Source organism: Mesoplodon bidens (assembly GCF_964165515.1).
Source record: "Mesoplodon bidens genome assembly, chromosome: 1".
Taxonomy (NCBI): domain Eukaryota; kingdom Metazoa; phylum Chordata; class Mammalia; order Artiodactyla; family Ziphiidae; genus Mesoplodon; species Mesoplodon bidens.
In genome coordinates, this window is record NC_138176.1 from 205,102,990 (window position 1) to 205,124,362 (window position 21,373).

Here is a 21,373-nt window from a genome sequence, read left to right on the forward strand (position 1 = left end):
ACAGAGTTAAATGCACTCCATCTGCTTTATTGCCTGCTAAAGACATAAATATACAGGAGTGGAGATAAAGAAGGGGATGAATGGGAGGGTTCAGGACCCAGGGCAAATCTAAAAGGAAATGAGGCAGTGCAATAGGAGAAAGGACCAAGGGAAAATAAATTAGGTAAGCAACAGCACCATGCATCAGAAGTCTTCTCCACCACTAAACTGGCAAAATATCTCTAGAGGGCCATCAGTCAAATGATGTCAAAAAGGTAACTGGTTCTGTTTGTAATCCCCGTGTTGTTGAGGACCTTATGTGCAGGAACACAAGTTCCACTCCAGGCCACAGTCCCAATGCTTCCATTATCCTACAGAAGAACTGAGTGCTGTAAATATTTGTTGGGAGGTGTCATCTGCTAAGAGAAAGGAAGCCAGGTTTCTTGCTGCCTTTGAGGTAAGAGATGTGTCAGGATGTGAATAGCCTGGGTGAGAAGGAAAAGAGGAGGAAGCCTCACAGTTTCCTCCCTGAGAGGTGGAAGAGAAAGAAAATAGCATTGGTGGTTTGGAGAGAAAAGATACAGTGCATTTTCAGCATTACCGGGGCCCCTTCGCAGAGCTTCAGATTCTCCCTAACACTTTTGACCTGCCAATGCACTTGGACTCGACGCACTCATGAGGATGGGCTGAGTGCAAAGCCAAGTCAGCACGACCGCATACGGCTTCCCCTAAAATGAAAACTCAGCAACGGGCCAGCAGTGGGTGTGCGCGCGTTAGTGCAAGAGTATGCGTGCGTGGCAACCTGCGGCCTCAGTTGGCCGGGCGCCGTCCTCTGAGCCATCCCCGCCCCGCCCCAGTTTAACCCCTCCCCCCGCCCCAGTTTAACTCCTCCCCCTTCCCCCCCACCCCCCACCCCCCCCCCCGCTCCTATAAAAGCTGCGCTCGCCGCCGCCCTCCTCACAGTCAGGGAGCGCGGCCTAGCCGGGAGGTGGTTTCTTCGTCCCCCACTCAGTCGCACTCCGCGCACTCACACACTTGGAAACGCCTCCCCACGTCCCTCCCCTGCCCTCCTCTTGCTCCGCTCTTCCCTCTCTCACCACGAACAGTCGCCGACCGACTGCCAATCCGTCTCTCGCCCTCTCCCTCTCTCCACAACATGACTGCCTGGGAAGCGGTGGCTCAGGCAGAGCAGCAGGAGGATTATTAAATAACGCAGCTCGACTCTGTGCAACTGGGAGTGGAGAGAAGGAGCCCAACGGCCAAGGCGGGGAGGGAGGGCAGAGGAGGGGGACCAGGAAAGACAACCCCCGTGCCCTGAAGACAGAAATCCCCGCGTGCCCGGGAGAAGCCTAACAAGCGCCGCGGAGCCCTCCAGGTAGTAACGCCCCCAGTGCCCCCGCGCCCGGAGGGTCGCGCTTCGCGTCGCCGCGACACTGGCGCTGGCCTCCGGCGGACGCGGGAGGACCGCCCGGCGGCTGGCCGCGCCGTGCCCGGGCCGCCCCGGAGCAGCCCGCGCGCAGGCCAGGGGCGCCGGCCGTGGGCCCGGCGTGCGCGGCGCGGAGACCTGGCCTCGCGGGCGGGGTGGGAGGGAGGCGGACGGGCTCGGTTCTCCGCCGGCGCGCGACTCCCCGCGTGCTGCGTGGCCTTTTCCTCCGCGCTCTTGAGCGCTTGGCTCCCCGCGGCCGCGGCCGCCACTCCGGGGCGATGCGGAGCGCGGCCGGCCGAGAAGGCAAGAGTTGACGCAGGCTGGTGGCCGCTCCCCTCCTTCGCCGCTCGCTTCCCGCAGGTAGGGGCGGCCGTGCAGCGCTGATGCCGGGGGCTGCGGGCGCCCGGGCGGGGGCGGCGGCGTGGGAGGGGGAAGAGGAAGGAGGGGGCGGGGATCCGCAGTTCCCGAGCCTGGACGTCCTCTCCTCCACCCGCTCGTTCTCCGGCGCTGGCTTCCTGGGTTGGGGGCCAGACGCTCCCCAGCGGCGGCAGGAACAGCAGCGACTTAGCGTGAACAAATTGCTTTGTGGTGGCGTGTCAAGGGCTCCAGGGAGGGGTGTGTGTGTGTGTGTGAGTGAGTGTGAGTGTGATCAAAGCGTTGGTTCCCCGGGAAAGGAAATCAGTCCCGATCTGAAACCGCAGGTGTCCCCTTGCTCCGCCTCCCGCCACCTTTTGGCATGTGTCCCAGGACTCTTACAAGCAGTGCCATCAGGGGCAGGTGTGCGAGATGGGGTGACGGAGGGATTTGTGAATGGTGCTGCTCTGCGCGTGGAGGCTGAGCCTTGCTGATGTAGAGGAGGAGATATCCAGAGTGAGAAGAAAGGCTATTTATGGCAAAGAGTTGTGAAATTTCTGCGGGTTTCCTTCCGTGGTTCCTGAGCTTCTCTCTCGCCCTCTCTCCTCCTCCTCTCTCTCTCTGTTCCTCTCTCCCATCTCTCCCCTTTTCTTTCTCAGAATTAGAAGCAATTCTGCTTTCCATTTCCCCTCCCCACTGTGGGGCATTGAATATGAGGTGAAGGAAGTCAGAAAATCACTTGTCATTTTACAGGTAGAAAAAAAATGCTTCTTAGAAGTTACCTATCTCTTGCCCTTTAATGTTTGTATGTACTTATTCTACTCTCCTCCTACCTCTTCAGGCCACCAATAACAACACCTACAGACAGAAAGTACCTACTTGGTTTTAACAGCTTTCATTTCTAATATCTTTACAGTTGGATACCATCCCAGTGATATGTAACGCATATCCTCCATTTCAACCCCTAAGAAAGGAAGGCTATTAAAAATAATGTGCACACATTTTACCATAAAGCTGGTTTTATTAAAAGCCTTGGGGAAGAAAGAGAAGCAGACACCTAGTGAGTTTATATCGATTATTACTGATGAGAATTACAACTAGCTATTGAGAAAAGACCTAAAATACTATTAATCTATTAATCTAGTCTACAACATAATTAATTTGTTTCGGTTTCTTTTTCTCTTTGCTTTATGACAGGCAAAAATTCCAAAGACATGACTTGAAGCTTGGAAATGCCTTAGGACAGTGTCTGCCAACTATGCTTTAGCAACTTAATGTTTGTTCTTAAAAGTAGCTACCTGTGTTTTCATAGAACCGATGACGGGGTTGTGACAGAGATAGTAGGACAGTGTCCTTATTATTTTAAATTGGGATGTCTTTAAGCACCTGCCAAGTACAATGTTTTTAAAGCACTGAAATTCCATATTGCAACCGCCGGTTCAGTAATTTCACGGAGAAGAAAGAGAAGTAGACTGACCAACTTATTGTCAGTGATTTGTCTTCATTTGGTATTAATTAAGGAGCTCCTTATTTTGATCAAAACTGCCAACTGTTGTTTTTTTCCAGTGCGAAAGTAGCCTTCCTTAACAGTCCTGTTTATTTGGAAGACAAAGCAGTGTTAAGGATTTGTTATTTTGATTTGGTTAGATTCATATTGGTTTAAAATACATTTTTAGCATTGGAGCACCTGCAGTTTTTATATATCCCATTAAAACTTGAACTGAGCGCCGCACTCTGAGGGCTGTTACCTTCACTTTCCTGAATCACTGGAATGTAGAAGTAATGGGGAATTTTAAAATGTGCTTGATGAATTATATTATTGCAATCATTAAAGTCACATTTATGAATACTTCTTTGACACCATCAGAGAATCAGCAACTGTTTATTATTTTAATGATGAATTTTTGTTAATTTATATCAAACTTGTGAAGTAGAAAATGAAAAAACTATTACATTTTATAGATATTGAGCTCCTTATTGCATTTTATCACATAGTGTTCATAATAAAGGGCCTGTCATGTGCAAGATACTATGTAGGTACTGTGGAGGAACATAAGACTTCCTTGCTTCCTGCCCATCAGGAGCTTACTCTCCAGTTGGGGCAAATCTGATGCACATGGTTGAACAGAGTTAACAACCCTTGACAATAAGAGGTTGCATGTCTAATGAAGACTGCAGGAGTTCAGAGCATGACAATGACATTTCATACTGGATTTTGTCTGAAAAGACTTCCGGTGTAGGTAAGACTTGCTTGGTTTTGATCTTAAAGGATAAATAGGATTAGTGGCTTGTGGATGAGAATATAAGGTATAAGATGTAAGTCTCCTGGAATTGTAGAAAAGAACATAAGATTTAAGAAAGATAAGTTTGTTTTGAAATAGATTTTGATATTGCAAAGTGGTTGAATTTGTTGTGCAAAGTGCAGGTGAGTCTGTTTTTGATGAACAACATTCTGTACGCTGCTGCGTTCTTGGAATTGTCAATATTTCTGTACCTAAGAAGACAAATTTTTCATGTTTTCTTGCCTTTTAATGAAAAATGTGCTTTATATGCCTTTATAGAGAATAATTACTCTAAATATTTAAATATACCACATCACACTAAAGTATTGCATTTCGTATTAATAACAAGGTGGTATGTACATGAAGTGAGGTGTTTGAGTAACATCCTTAGCCAACCCTCCTTAGATTTGCTCTAAAGGAAAGAGTATGAGATATGTAAAAGAAAACTGTATTCATAGTGAGCAGTCATTGAATGCTTGATATTTTATTCATATAAAATGTGTAACTCAGTATATTTTCTATAATATTTTTATTTTAAAGTTATTAGGATGCATCTGCATAATAGTTAATCTATCCTTATATTATTTTCCATGAATATATAGCTATGATGTAGGGCCTATGGGGAACAATTTTAGAATTGTAGTGACAGTTTTAAAGATGTTTTAATTGTCTTCTGGTAAGTAGTTTGTATTACTAATAAGAGCACACTCTGTCTCTGAGCATTTTGAACTTAGTTGTTTGCTCTTTGTATATATATTTGTTTATATATATATATATATATATATAAAAGCAAACACAAAACTGTTTAAAATGCATTTCCCCATTTTAAGATCACAAGGGGAAAGATCTGAATTGACATTGAGCCTGTCTATTCAGTATGACACCTGAGAAGTATGTTATGGTGACAATAAGGAAATAGTACAAATATTAGATATCACTTTCAATAAATAACAGAGTAGAATTAATTTCAGATTAGTTGAATTAAAAGATTTGCATATATATTTTGTCAACAGTGAATAGATAAGAGTTATTACAGAAGTGAAAATCCTATTAAATCACCTATTTCATATTCATGCAGGAATGGGATGATTTCCAATGTAGTCAAAGTACAGACCAGTGTATCTGTTAATTGGTCTCTTTTGAGTTTGGTTTTGGACTATATGTCGCAGGTGTATCACTTTGATAATCTCTCCTACTGTATGACTGACAGCTTCTGCGTGATTTCCTTACTGGATAGTGACAAAACCTATTTGCTTTATATTGAGGATGTATGCTTCTATCAGCAATATTATCTTCACTATGCGAGAGTGTCAGTTAACAATAAAACATGAAGTCTGCGGTGGGAGAAGCAGTGAGAAAAGATGAGGAGATTAATGAAAGACACTAACAAAAGAACATACTTCAATATGTACCTTAAACTAAATATAAAAATGAAAAGCTGACCAGTCTAAGCTGCAGTTGATACAGTACCAGCATATTGCTATCAGTTCTCACTTTAAAATGACTATATTTCATTTTAAGCTGTTTTCATATGTGGGCTAAACAAAATGGCAAAAGAAAAAGTGGTGGTTGAAAATGTTTACTAGGGGCTGTGGTATTACAATAAAAAAACCCATCTCTGCTTAGGTCTTTGACAGATAAAGTTTGTTTTTTGGCCAAATTCCTGGCCCTATATTTAGATTAACTTAAAATGTACTTTTTCCTTTTGTGTTTCTTACACTGTACTAACAATTTTGAAATTTTAATTAAACTTATTAAAATATTTGAGCACTGTAACTGTTCTGATACTAAATAAAATCTAAACGTCATTTATAAGGAAACATTTTTATTACCTAATGGCCAATTCTTAACCTAGAGCAGTAGTTCTCAGAATGTGGTTCCCTGAGCAGTAGCACCAGTGAACTTGTTAAAATGCAATTCCATTGAATGATTGAATCAGAAACTCTGCAGTGGGGTGCCCTGCATGATTCTGACACACTCTAAAGTTTGAGAAGCACTGACCTAGAATATTTTATAGTGAAACTTGAAGACTGTGTTTTCTACCTATTTTGTATCTAAATACTTTCCTCAACTGGTAGAGATAACTAAGCTTTAACTATTTAGACCTAGAAAATATTACATTCTCCATCAGAAGAATTACATCTTAATTAAAAACAAAAACAAAAATGACTTTCTAATTCCTGTGTACATATTTGTTGATTGGGGAAGCAATACATAAGTGTGGAATTTAACTGGACAGTAATGACCTCAGACTGACCTTATTGGTAGTCATTTATAAGGCAAAAAGTATGCACAGTGTACAAAGGTTGACCATTTTTTGTTTAGTTTTGTTGACTCGTGATATTTTTCGTCTTGGCATTTATAATCATCTTCTCTGTGTAAGACTACAGTTATTTTAGCTGCTCAACAATAGCTTCACCAGTGTGGAATGTTCTCTCAAATGTTCTTACTACTAAAATAAGATTAAAGATTAAAGATAATGTGTTCAAATCCTGTGTCTCTCTTAGTATCCTTCTCCCTCACTTCGTTCTCCCTGCTCCCCCCGACTCCCCCCACCCCTGCCTTTCAGATATGAGCTCCATCATCCCTTCCCTAAGGAAACCTTCCTTGGCCTCCTTTGCTACCTTAGTTGCCCTATTATATATTGTTTTAGTTCCATGTTCTTCTACCTTGTGGTACTCATTGCAGTTTAATTTTATGTGTATTTGTGTGAGTGGTTCAGAATCATCAGGATTTAACGGTGGCCAACACATAAATAAATATTGGTTGAATAACTGTCTGCCTTCGTTCTAAGGGTATTTTATGTTTTTCCAAAGACTGACGCTTTAAAAAGTATTTTAAAATAAAGGGAGTTCTGGAATACATGTAAACATGGGCGTTGTTTTCCTTTATTTTTTGCAAATGATGAGATGTTTATTAACAACAGCAGTGGCTGTAATGTGCTGAACATGTCTTCCATGTTAAGCACTTTATATATGTTATGCCATGCAATTCTCCTAACATTATAAAGTTTTGTGCATATTTTAGAGATGAGGAAACCGACACTCTGTTCTGTACTCTGCCAAAGCTACCGACACCAAACATTGATTTTTTTTTTTTGCAATGATGAAGAAATTATGAAACCAGTGGACAGAAAACGTGGAGGAGTGTATTTTCTTCTTGTTCCTGATTTGACTCAGGGCCCAGCAATATCTGTGCATTACTCACCGTGTTGCCACTATCTTCAGCAGTGCTGTTGTTGCGTTTTGGGTGATTGGAAGAAGTGATGGAGGACTTGTAAGGGGGATGCTCCCGTCTTCTTATTGTTCTTTTCAGTACTGATATTTTTTACCCTCAGTGCCACTCAATCACAATTCTTTTACCCCAGCTGGTCAGAATCTCCCAACTTATTAGTGGAAATTTAAGATGTAACCAAGTATAATTTTAAGAATGAGTGCCTTTATGCAGAGAATATTAAGATATTAGAGATTCTTCATATTTGGAGATATGCGACTTATCTTCTGGAAAAGTTCACACAAAGCTTTGAGAACCTTGCTCAAGCAAAGTTGACCTTAGGTGCAGTCTGTTAATTCAACTGTCTCCCATGAGAAAAAAAAATTACATGATCATATCAGTTTAGTTTCTTTTGGCTTTTAATCTTCAACTTATTTATTTAAATGTGGGTTTAGTCAATGTTCAAATGTTTGAAGCAAAGGGCATGTTTAAAAATATTTAAATATTCTAATTCTGTAGAAGTCCATGGACAGTTAATTTGGTTATTCTGAAACCCTCTACTAGACTAATGGACAAAGTTATATATTTCATAATGTGTTTAAGTCAGTCAATAACATGAATAAAAGTAGATGCCTAATATCAAAAGGAAAAAAAATTGGTGTTTCACTGAGTGTGTCTCTTAGGTGAGAGATTTTGTAGATTTTGTCAGAATCTGTTCTCTGTTGCTGGAATCGTTTACTCATTAACTGGAACCTTAGCCATGCCCCTGATTTAGGACCAATTCTTCTGTGTAGCAGAAGATTGACTGGCTTCTCGCCCAACATGTTGGGACTTAACATCAAGCCACCCCTGCTGTCCAGCTCTAATGTCCTAATGTGTTTACAGTAATGCCTCTTTCTAATAACCGAAACTGATTTCTCACCTAATGTTTTCCCCTGCATCTTGATGACTTACTCGATATCACCATTTCTCATAGCATTTGAGCAAGGACTTTCTTTTCTTCTGACAGAGCCTTCTTTATTTCTTTAAGGACTTGGATCATGCTTCTAAACCACCACACTTCCTGAGCCCTTTTCATCTGCCAGCAGATTCCCCCGCAGCTGCCCCTAGTAATTACTTTCCTGGCTGTCATTTCCAGCTCTTAGAGGTGTGCTTCATTTCCAGGGCTCACTCTTGGCCCTCCATGATGCCAAACACTTATGGCATATTGCCCCACCCCCAGATACACAGGTTGGTTGGACTTTTGGGAAGTACTTACAGCTGGGGTTGTAAAGTGCTTCTCAGACTACAGGGCAAGTCTAGTTCCAGGTTCTGACCATCACCAGACTGCCTCATTTTGCTACTTGTTATCTTCCCTTATCTGGCTGTGTCCCACTATAGAACTACCTCATTCATCATCATTGACAGCAAACATTTTTTAAATGTTTATTATGAATAAGTCAGTCTGTTTCAAGAAGAATGTACCTCCTATGGTTCCTATGGCTCCTTAACAGCTTAATCCACGTGAATGGAATACAGATTCTTCCATGTCTTGTTTGATTCTTTAGTGTTTGCCTGTTTCCTCTTATTCTAAGTCAGTTGTTTATTTCAAGATGATCTGGTTCTTCTCCATTCTCTTGTGTAACCTTATTTGAATATGATATGTTTGGAATGTCAAACAGCTGAAGAAACATACTTCAGACTGTGTGATGCCTTCTCTGATTTTCCCCATTTGTTAATGAAACCTAGAAGTATTCCTTTGTTCAGGACGTGTTTGTTAAGCCAGGTGTACTACCTTAATTCAACTGTTCTGGGAGTCTTAGTGATACACCTTCCTCATCAACCAAATTCAGACTGGCATGTCGTATTTCTTATGTATCTGTTCACTGCAATGAACTCTTTCCTGGAAAGTTAAATACTGCGATTCTGTTAGTGAGTTGTTATTGTTGTGTGTTTGGCTTTTTTGTTTGGTTTTGGCAGTAGCAGCAAATGATATATCACAAACCCATGTAAGGTTTACAAATAAAATCAAAGCAAGTGTAAAAACATGACAGAAATAAATGCAGATGTAGGCTATGACATTCTAGGCAATTCTTCCTCAAGTGTTTTTGTTTGTTTGATTGTTTTTTGTTATTTTTAGGTATACAGATTACAAGTCAGAATATATGAAATGTGTTTAGTGAGTACTCTTTTCTAAGATACAGTATTCTTTAGGATATCCAGGAAAAGCTTGAAAGGGAAAAGACATCAGATGAGAAGGTTAAGAAAAGGAAAAACATACCTCTAAACCATACCTCTAAATAAAACTCAAATTCAGTATTAGAAATGCAGACTACGAGTAACTTATTTCAGGTAAAGTTTCAAAATATCTTATTGATAACAAAACCAATGGGTCTGTATACCAGGATTCCTAAATTTTCAAAGGAATGTTACCTACCGGGCAGATAGCTCAAGAATAGTTATTTGACTTTGTTTTCAATTTTTAATACTATATTCATGTGCAAACAGACCCAAGAAAACTAAACGTATTCACTAATAAGTGAGTTACTTAAAAGTTAGAGTGTACCTCTTACAGCAGTAATTTTAAACATAAAGTATAGATTACTAAACAGGGCCATCAAAAAATCATTACAGATTTGTACACAGCAAACATATAAACTTATAGCAACATTATGGTTAAAATTAACTTTGAGGGATAGTTCCTACAGTGTACCTCAAGACGTAAATATGGTGGTATTGGGAGATGTCTTCAACAACACCAGTCAACCTTTTGAAAGAATCAAGGGCCCTGCAGTGGGAGGGTCTAAGCTGATCAGAAGGAGAGTATAATATGAAGCATTCCAGGGGGAAATTGTGATGGTGCCAGGTCCAAGTGCTGCTCAAAACACTGAAGGGATAAAGACAGTATAGCATTAACTAGTGAAGAGTAGGAAGGAATTGCCTCCCAGGATATTTCTGAGGAGCATCAGGTTCATTCGATGATGACACACAAAACGTAGCCCCAGAAGTCTAACGCAGGAAATGATTGGATGATGTATCTTAAAAGCCAAAGAGTTTTAATTTGAATATAGGATAGATTGGTGAATTTGAAGTTCTGGAGATCCTTCAGCCCCCCTTCCAATCTGCTAGACCTCAGTCTCTCCAGTCACCTTTGAGGCAAGGGAGCTATCCAGGGTACTAGACTCTTGCCAAAATCCTCTCTTGCAAAACTGTGCAAAATACTTTGTTGTTTTTGTTTTTGCTAATCATAGAGCCTGACATTGCAGATGCTGCATCATTCACTTGGAATGACTAACCTTCCATCATTTGGCTTATTCCAGTGGGTCCTTCAAGGCTCAATTCAAATGTAAAATTCAAGGATGCTTACCTCAACCCTATGTAAGAAGCCTATTCTGAGTGTCAGTAACAGCCTGTGTCTATATCATTATCAAATCTCCATTTAAAGTATCATAATTCACTGCTTCCTTGTGCTTCATGCCCACTGGATTGTGAACTTAATGAGGGCAGGTGTTTTGTGCTTTATTCTCTTTTTCAAACAGCTCATCTAAGTCTGATGTGAAGATACTCAGTAATTGATAAATGAATGAATACTGCTTAAGAGTGACTTGAATATTGTACATCTTATGTGAACTATTCCCAGTGCTAATCACATCTAGGCTCACTTTGAACACTGCCCTCCATGACTTTTTCATGGACTGAAAATGTGTTCTTAACTTGGAACCAAGTAACCTAAAATGGCCAGAAGTCTTAAAAAAATGAAAGGAATGGAGGAACTATGGCATACATACCATGGGTGTTAGGGGATAGCAAGGTTTAAGGAAAGTAGCATAGGCTGATATGGAGATTGGGGGCCAAAGGACTGTCTGGTTTATCATGTCCTCAAACAAGCATCCTGAACATCCACTCAATATTCATTTTCTAAGGCTTCTGGAACTTGGGATCTCCTCTCAGTTCCTATAGCCCAGATACACATTTTGAAATGTTTGCAAATCTTAGGCCATGTGAGGCTGGTAGGATTCTTTGAGAAAACAAATATTACTAGTACCTGTGTATATATTGATTAATGAAACATATGGTTTCTGTCCTCCTGAAGCTTACAATTTAGTTCCCAATTGCAAGTGCCCACATGCTCCATGGTACTTGGTGAGAATGGAACTTGGTAGACTTTTCCCTGTCTTCTTATAGCCACGTTAGTGACTTGCTGGACTGCCATAAAAGTAAGTGTTCTTGTTTGCAGTACTCCACCCTCACACATATCATTGCTCTGAATATTTGGTGTGGCAATAAGTGACAATGTCATCATAGGAAAACTCTTTTGTTTACATGGAAATCATCCTGTCACTGGTGTGGTATTGACTTACTGATCACTTTTACATGATGTAGGTAAATTGTGTACCTGTCTATATCTTCCCTTATTGAGACAGAGCAAGAATAGTTTAGGTACCACAGTTTTCCTTTTGGTCAGAAATTCCCTGTATTTCAAGTGCATGAACCATAGAAAATGGTTGTGGGGCCTTTTTCTGGGGGATATTTTCACTTTATAATTCTGCTTTTCACATTTTTGAAGTATAACTACTATCTATCCTGTACACCATGCTGTTTCTCTTTCCTGTTTTGATTTTTTTCTTTTACCTATTGCCAGCAGGAATGTTTCAATTATGAAGCATAAAAAGAAAAGCTATATTTTTTAGTGATTTTTACCCCTTGGGAAAGCTAGTTATATAACTCAGAGAAAAATATGGAGTCAGAATAACTTAGATGTAACAGAATTTTAAAAAATACTAAAAAATGAATAAAGCAAAAGTTTTCTATAACCATCTTAAATAAACTCAGAGTTTGGAAAACCAATAATTTTTTTACTAAGTATTTAGAATTATGCCAAATAATATCATCATTAATTTTAGAGATTAAAAATTGCTAGTCATTTTCTTTTTCTTTTGAATTTTTTAATTTTATTTATATTTTTATACAGCAGGTTCTTATAAGTTATCCATTTTATACATATTAGTGTATATATGTCAATCTCAGTCTCCCAGTTGCTAGTCATTTTCTAATAATACTAGAGATGAAACATTCCTATAAAAACTATGGTTTGGTTGTAGCTATTTGCCTACTCACTATTATTATTTACCTTCAGCGCTCGCTGAAAAGTGCTTATGGACAAGAGTGCTAGATCCTGCTGTTATTCAGCATATCAGACCGGGTCAAGAAACTGAAGCACAGAGCAGTTAAGTAACTTGACCAATATAGAAATCTATTAAATGAAGAACCAGGATTCTAACCAGAGGGCAGACAGCAGAAGTAAGAAGAACTACAACCTTGCAGCCTGTGGGAAAAAAAACCACATTCACAGAAAGATAGACAAGATGAAAAGGCATAGGGCTATGTACCAGATGAAAGAACAAGATAACCCCCCAGAAAAACAACTAAATGAAATGGAGATAGGCAATCTACCAGAAAAAGAATTCAGAGTAATGATAGTGAAGATGATCCAGGACCTCGGAAAAAGAATGGAGGCAAAGATCGAGAAGATGCGAGAAATGTTTAACAGATCTAGAAGAATTAAAGAACAAACAAACAGAGATGAACAATACAGTAAATGAAATGAAAAATACACTAGAAGGAATCAATAGCAGAATAACTGAGGCAGAAGAATGGATAAGTGACCTGGAAGACAGAATGGTGGAATTCAATGCTGCGGGACAGAATAAAGAAAAAAGAATGAAAAAAAATAAAGACAGCCTAAGAGACCTCTGGGACAACATTAAATGCAACAACATTCACATTATAGGGGTCCCAGAAGGAGGAGAGAGAGAGAAAGGACCTGAGAAAATATTTGAAGACATTATAATTGAAAACTTCCCTAACATGGGAAAGGAAATAGCCACCCAAATCCAGGAAGTGCAGAGAATCCCATACAGGATAAACCCAAGGAGAAACACACCGAGACACATGGTAATCAAATTGGCAAAAATTAAAGACAAAGAAAAATTATTGAGAGCAGCAAGGGAGAAACGACAAATAACATGCAAGGAAACTCCCATAAGGTTAAAAGCTGATTTCTCAGCAGAAACTCTACAAGCCAGAAGGGAGAGGCATGATATACTTAAAGTGATGAAAGGGAAGAACCTGCAACCAAGATTACTCTACCCAGCAAGGACCTCGTTCAGATTTGATGGAGAAATCAAAAGCTTTACAGACAAGCAAAAGCTAAGAGAATTCAGCACCACCAAACCAGTTCTGCAACAAATGCTAAAGGAACTTCACTAAGTGGGAAACACAAGAGAAGAAAAGGACCTACAAAAACAAACCCAAAACAATTAAGGAAATGGTCATAGGAACATACATATTGATAATTACCTTGAATATGAATGGATTAAATGCTCCAGCCAAAAGACACAGGCTTGCTGAATGGATACAAAAGCAAGACCCATATATATTGCTGTCTACAAGAGACCCACTTCAGACCTAGGGACACATACAGACTGAAAGTGAGGGGATGGAAAAAGATATTCCATGCAAATGGAAATCAAAAGAAAGCTGGAGTAGCGCTACTCATATAAGATAAAATAGACTTTAAAATAAAGAATGTTACAAGAGGCAAGGAAGGACACTACATAATGATCAAGGGATCAATCCAAGAAGAAAATATAACAATTATAAATATATATGCACCCAACATAGTTGCACCTCAATACATAAGGCAACTGCTAACAGCTATAAAAGAGGAAATTGACAGTAACACAATCATAGTGGGGGACTTTAACACCTCACTTATTACACCAATGGACACATCATCCAAATAGAAAATTAATAAGGAAACACAAGCTTTAAATGACACAATAGACCAGGTAGATTTAATTGATATTTATAGGACATTCCATCCCAAAACAGCAGATTACACTTTCTTCCAAGTGTGCACAGAACATTCTCCAGGATAGATCACATCTTGGGTCAGAAATCAAGCCTCAGTACATTTAAGAAAATTGAAATCATATCAAGTATCTTTTCTGGCCACAGTGCTATGAGATTAGAAACAAATTACAGGGAAAAAAACACAAACACATGGAGGCTAAACAATACATTACTAAATAACCAAGAGATCACTGAAGAAATCAAGGAGGAAATGAAAAAATACCCAGCGACAAATGACAATGAAAACAAAATGATCCAGAACCTATGGGATGCAGCAAAAGCAGTTCTAAGAGGGAAGTTTATTGCTATACAAGCTGATCCCAAGAAGCAAGAAAAATCTCAAATAAACAAACTAACCTTACGCCTAAAGGAATTAGAGAAAGAAGAACAAACAAAACCCAGAGTTAGCAGAAGGAAAGAAATCATAAACATCAGAGCAGAAATAAATGAAATAGAAACAAAGAAAACAATAGCAAAGATCAATAAAACTAAAAGCTGGTTCTTTGAGAAGATAAACAAAATTGGTAAACCATTAGCCAGACTCATCAAGAAAAAGAGGGAGAGGACTCAAATCAATAATATTAGAAATGAAAAAGGAGAAGTTACAACAGACACAGCAGAAATACAAAGCATCCGAAGAGACTACTACAAGAAGCTCTATGCCAAAAAATGGACAACCTGAAAGAAATGGACAAATTCTTAGAAAGGTGTAACCTTCCAAGACTGAACCAGGAAGAAATAGAAAATATGAACAGACCAATCACAAGTAATGAAATTGAAACTGTGTTTAAAAATCTTCCAACAAAAGTGAAGGACCAGATGCCTTCACAGGTGAATTCTATCAAACATTTAGAGAAGAGCTAACACCCATCCTTCTCAATCTCTTCCAAAAAACTGCAGAGGAAGGAAAACTCCCAAACTCATTCTATGAGGCCACCATCACCCTGATACCAAAACCAGACAAAGATACTACAAAAACAAAAATTACAGACCAATATCACTGAATTTGGATGCAAAAATCCTCAACAAAATGCTAGCAAACAGAATCCAACAGCACATTAAAAGGATCATACACCACGATCAAGTGGGGTTTATCCCAGGGGTGCAAGGATTCTTCTGTATACACAAATCAATCAATGTGATACACCATATTAACAAATTGAAGGATAAAAACCATATGGTCATCTCAATAGATGCAGAAAAAGCTTTTTACAAAATTCCACACAATTTTTATTTTATGATAAAACCTCTCCAGAAAGTGGGCATAGAGGGAACCTACCTCAACATAATAAAGGCCATATACGACAAACCCACAGCAAACATCATTCTCAATGGTGAAAAACTGAAAGCATTTCCTCTAAGATCAGGAAGAAGACAAGGATGTCTACTCTCACCACTGTTGTTTAACATAGTTTTGGAAGTCCTAGCCATGGCAATCAGAGAAAAAGAAATAAAAGGAATACAAATTGGAAAAGAAGTAAAGCTGTCACTGTTTGCAGATGACGTGATACTATACATAGAGAATCCGAAAAATGCCACCAGAAAACTACTAGAGCTAAACAATGAATTTGATAAAGTTGCAAGATACAAAATTAATGCACAGAAATCTCTTGCATTCCTATACACTAATGATGAAAACTCTGAAAGAGATATTAAGGAAACAATCCCATTGCAACAAAAAGAATAAAATACCCAGGAATAAACGTACTTAAGGAGACAAAAGACCTGTATGCAGAAAACTATCAGACACTGATGAAAGAAATTAAACATGATACCAACAGATGGTGAGATATACCATGTTCTTGAGTTGGAAGAATCAGTATTTTGAAAATGACCATACTACCCAAAGCAATCTACAGATTTAATGCAATCCCTGTGAAATTACCAATGGCATTTTTTACAGAACTAGAACAAAAAATCTTAAAATTTTTATGGAAACACAAAAGACCCCAAATAGCCAAAGCAGTCTTGAGGGAAAAAAATGGAGCTGGAGGAATCAGACTCCCTAACTTCAGACTATACTGCAAAGCTAACACTAATCAAGACAATATGGTACTGGCACAAAAACAAAGTTCAATGGAACAGGGTAGAAAGCCCAGAGATAAACCCATGCACCTGTGGTCAACTAATCTCTGACAAAGGAGGCAAGGATATACAATGGAGAAAAGACAGTCTCTTCAGTAAGTGCTGCTGGGAAAACTGGACAGCTACATATAAAATAATGAAATTAGAACATTCCCTAACACCATACACAAAAATAAACTCAAAATGGATTAGAGACCTAAATGTACGACCGGGCACTATAAAACTCTCAGAGGATAACATAGGAAGAACACTCTTTGACATAAGTCACAGCAAGAAATTTTTTGATCCACCTCCTACAGTAATGGAAATAAAAACAAAAATAAACAAATGGGACCCAATGAAACGTCAAAGCTTTTTCACAGCCAAGGAAACCATAAACAAGACGAAAAGACAACCCTCAGAATGGGAAAAAATATTTGCAAATGAATCATCGGACAAAGGATTAATCTCCAAAATATATCAACAGCTCATGCAGCTCAATATTAAAAAAACAAACAACCCAATCCTAAAATGGGCAGAAGACCTAAGTAGACATTTCTCCATAGAAGACATACAGATGGCTAAGAGGCATATGAAAAGCTGCTCAACATCACTAATTATTAGATAAATGCAAATCAAAACCACAATGAGGTATCACCTCACACCACTTAGAATGGGCATCATCAGAAAATCTACAAACAAAAAATGCTGGAGAGGGTGTGGAGAAAAGGGAACTCTGTTGTACTGTTGGTGGGAATGTACATTGATACAGCCACTATGGAGAACAGTATGGAGGTTCCTTAAAACACTAAAAATAGAACTACCATGTGACCCATCAATCCCACTATTGGGCATATACCCTGAGAAAACCATAATTCAAAAAGACACATGCACCCCAGTGTTCATTGCAGCGTTATTTACAATAGCCAGGTCATATGGAAGCAACCTAAATGCCCATTGACAGACAAATGGATAAAGAAGATGTGGCACATATATACAGTGGAATATTACTCAGCCATAAAAAAGAACAAACTTGGGTCAGTTGTAGAGATGTGGATGGATCTAGAGACTGTCACACAGAGTGAAGTAAGAAAGAGAAAAACAAATATCGTATATTAATGCATATATGTGGAACCTAGAAAATGGTACCGATGAACCAGTTTGAAACACAGAAATTGAGACACAGAAGTAGAGAAAAAACGAATGGACACCAGTGGGGGAAAGTGGCGGGGGTTGGGTGTGGTGGTGTGATGAATTGGGTGAATGGGATTGACCATGTATACAGTGATGTGTATAAAATGGATGACTAATATGAAAAAAAAAATACTATGGTTTAATCCATCTAAAAAGAAAGTTGCCTTAAAACTGTCTCAAGAGTACATATGATATGCTTACAGTTTAGGTGTTTTATAATGTAACTGTTAGGAGAAAGGTGGATTTTAGGCACCATGTGAATCGTTTGCATTGTGTAAGCGTAGCCCTAGGACTCCTCAGCTCTCAGTCAGACCTAGGACTCCTTAGGGACCAAAAGTGATGATTGCCTCCGATTTAGACTATGGCCATGAAAAGATGGGGGCCTGCTGTGATTACGTTCTTCTTTTCTTCTTCAACATAATAAAGTAATGCAGTTTACACCCCTGACCAAAACCGGTTTAAGGGCCTATACCAATATCAGTGAATTAAAAATTTTTTGACATTGTTTGACATTAAGTCAAAACTTGGATCAATCTTTGTTAAATATATATATGTACAGACATACACATGTATATAGTAATGTGGTTTCTTATAATGGGATTTGTCTTACAAAATTTTTTCCTAATAATGCATGTGTTTTTTAGTCTTTTTTTTTTTTTGAGGGGAACACGTGAATCAGTTAGTGCTCTTCAGAAAAACAGAAACAACTGTGTATATATCCATATCACCTGTCTACAAGCAGATTCATTTTAAGGAATTAGTTTGTGTGATTGTGGTGGCTGGCAAATCTGAAATCTGTAGGGCAAGCCAGCAGGCTGGAAAATCAGGCAGGATTTCTGTGTTACAGTTTGAGGCAGCATTCCTTCATCTCCAGGAAATTTCAGTTTTTGCTTTTAGGCCTTCAACTGATTCAGTGAGACCCACCCACATTATTGAAGGTGATCTGCTTTACTTAATGTCAAATGATTATAGACATTAATCATGTTTACAAAATAGTTTTCACAGCAACATCTAGGTTAGTGTCTGACCAAACATTTGGGCACCATAGCTAAGCCAAAATTTCACATACCATTTAACTATCACAGAGGGTGACGGATAATATGGTAACAAGCCCTTTCTAGTTTACATGATAAGTTTGTGCATACATTTTTTTCCTTTGGCCAGATATACTTTAGCATTGGTCATTTATTCATATTTGTAAGCATAGATCGTCATTCATCTGTTCCTTACACGTTTTGTAATCACTTATTAAGCATGCACTTTGTACAAGAGACAATACTAGCCACTGAATAACTTCAAAAAGTGAATGACAGAGGCTAAGTCTTCTAAGTGTTTTAATTCTAGTGGAAGAGCCATAAGTATAATAGATGACTGTATGATAAGTAAATCTGCAGAGTAGAAATGTGTGTTTTTCAATCATGTCAATTAAATGTCATTTCCCTCATGAGCAATCAAAAAATAATTCACGGCAATGGTTAATTTGCCAAGTTACTATGCTTATTAATTTAAGGATGACTCATATGTAAAATTGAATTATGAAAGTATGCTTGCCCACTGCAGGTCAACTTCATTTAGACAGTGTTGGCCATGCATGCATTCAGTTTAGCACATTAAAGGATCTGTATTTGTATTCAGCTTATGCAAAGGTGATTCAGTATATACTCAAACAGGTCTGACAAGTGGGCTGTCATGTTTTATTGATAATCTTGTACTTTATATAGCATAGAGCAATAAATATTTTCCTTACAGCCTCCAAATGGTTGTTTTTTCATAGCACTTTCTCCGTCCAAAACTACATTTTATTTCTATTTTATTATTCAATGAATGTGAACTTGTCTGCCTGGCTTTTGAAGCCCTCTGTAAACTCGCCACACTTTACTAATCCAAACATAGATCTTCCACTTTGTTAAGGTCATGTAACTTAGAACACTCTCACATATGCAGCATATGCATTTAATCCTTTCTGTTTATGCAAATCTCAGCTGTCATTACAGGCCTGGCTCCATGAAACCTTCGATGACGACTCTAACCCGCCTAGGGAGTTTCCTTTGCTGCACTCTGAGTTGTGAGCAATACTTAGTTGGCACCAGACAATTAAGTACAGTCTGTTCTGCTGTAATGCATTTTTCTGTAATGTGAATTAGCTCCTACAGGATTGGTAAATAGGGGAATTATGTTAGTAAAATGTGGAAGTTGGTTCATGTATGATTTCTCCCCAGCATAATATTTAACTTTACCAGGTAATTATAGCTGCACGCAAAGTATACTAATACAGGCAAATGCAAAATACAATGGAGGAATACCCTTTTCACCTAACTACTTTCACCTTTTTTATAAAATAAGAAAAAGTTTATGTATTTCCTGTATTATTTCTTTTTTTAATTAGAGATTTTACATGTCTTTTTAGGCATACAGTGTTTTTATAAAAATTGTTTTGGTTTTGTTTAGAACTTTGTGTTATAAATACATAGATTTTTGAGTGTTTCTGCAAAGCCCTAATTTTGGGGTATAAGCTCTGTTGTATTTATTGTCCAGTTTTTCAGAATGAGAGAACACATATGTTGCAATAGCAGGAATTGAGAAAATTTACTTCAAATCACTCAATATTTATTGAGCATCCACTCTGTGCCACACACTAGTGTTGATGTTGGATGTATGAAAAAAGAGCAAGGCTTACTTCTGAGTACCTAGGAGACTAAGCCAAATTCCTGTATTATGGTGGTTCTTTTGCTTACTTAGCTCCGTGGACTAGGACAAAGAGAGGATATAAGAAGTAACTGTGACGTTTGTGTGTGTTCCTCATACTGCCTGGAATGCTCTCTCATTCATGCTTTCTTTAGCCAGTTTCTTCCCAAGCTTCATCTCTCAATTCAAACATCTTTTCTTTATACTCTTTTAATCTCACATGGCATGAGGTACCTTTCTTTTATAGCACTCAAGGTAGCTGTTATTTTCAATTCTTTGTGATATTATTTAGATAATATTTTTCCTAGACTGCTCCATGAGAACAGAGATCATGTTTATTTATTCCCATTGTTGTATTCTCATTTTCTGGCAAGTAGGTAAACAAACACGAACACAACAGGTATTAACATAATAAATGTAATACATATTATATATAGATATGTATAGCAGGTATTCATTCACTAATTTTTTATTTGTGTGAATGGATTTCTTTATTTTTTGACTACTGAACTTTAAATATTTTTCCTGGAATGAATAATTTTTTTTCTATCCATGTCACTTTTGTATCACCACATTTCCTGGTAGTGTATGAATTTGTTGAAATTTTTGTCTTATATTTTTATTTTATACATTTTTAATTAAATATATTATAGAAAGAAAAATATTTTAGGCCTCAGAATTTCTTATGTTTATATTTTCTAGAAATTGCAAAATGTTTTAAAAAACACACAGAGCTTGGAGAAGCTTAGAAAGTATAGAACAGTATTTTTTTTTTTTAGTTTTTTACTTAGTATTTGAGTGAGAAGGATGACTTGAACAAGGCCCTTAAAGTAAAAATCTAAAAGAAGTAATTGACAATTTTGGAGGAAGATATTGATATTTTTAATGAAAGTTAAGAATATCTGAACATCAAAGGGCACCATAAGTTAACAGACAAGAAGAAAATATTTGCAAGGAATATAACTGGTTAAGGTAAGTACCCAGAATATGTAAGAAAGGCACCAACCCAACAGTAGTATGATCAACTATCCAATAGAAAAAAAATAGAGTAAAAGATATATACTGGCAGGTTCTTCACATTATGCTTTTTCTCATGTTTAAATTTAACAAATGAAAAGAATATGATCTTTTTTTTTTTTTTTTTTTGTGGTACGTGGGCCTCTCACTGTTGTGGCCTCTCCTGTTGCGGAGCACGGGCTCCGGATGCGCAGGCTCAGTGGCCATGGCTCACGGGCCCAGCCGCTCCACGGCATGTGGGATCTTCCCGGACCGGAGCACAAAC

At 38.4% G+C, this 21,373-nt stretch overlaps 1 protein-coding gene across 4 annotated transcripts in view; it reads left to right on the forward strand.

Annotated features, from left to right (window-relative positions):
• Nucleotides 1-959: 959 nt before the first annotated feature.
• The window catches only part of CCSER1 (coiled-coil serine rich protein 1), a 1,188,125-nt gene continuing 1,167,711 nt past the window's right edge, over nucleotides 960-21,373 (forward strand). For all 4 annotated transcript variants that reach the window (XM_081234941.1, XM_081234938.1, XM_081234939.1 and 1 more), the window contains exon 1: nucleotides 960-1,354. The gene's annotated coding sequence lies outside the window, so the exon portion shown is untranslated. The remainder of the gene's footprint in view (nucleotides 1,355-21,373) is intronic.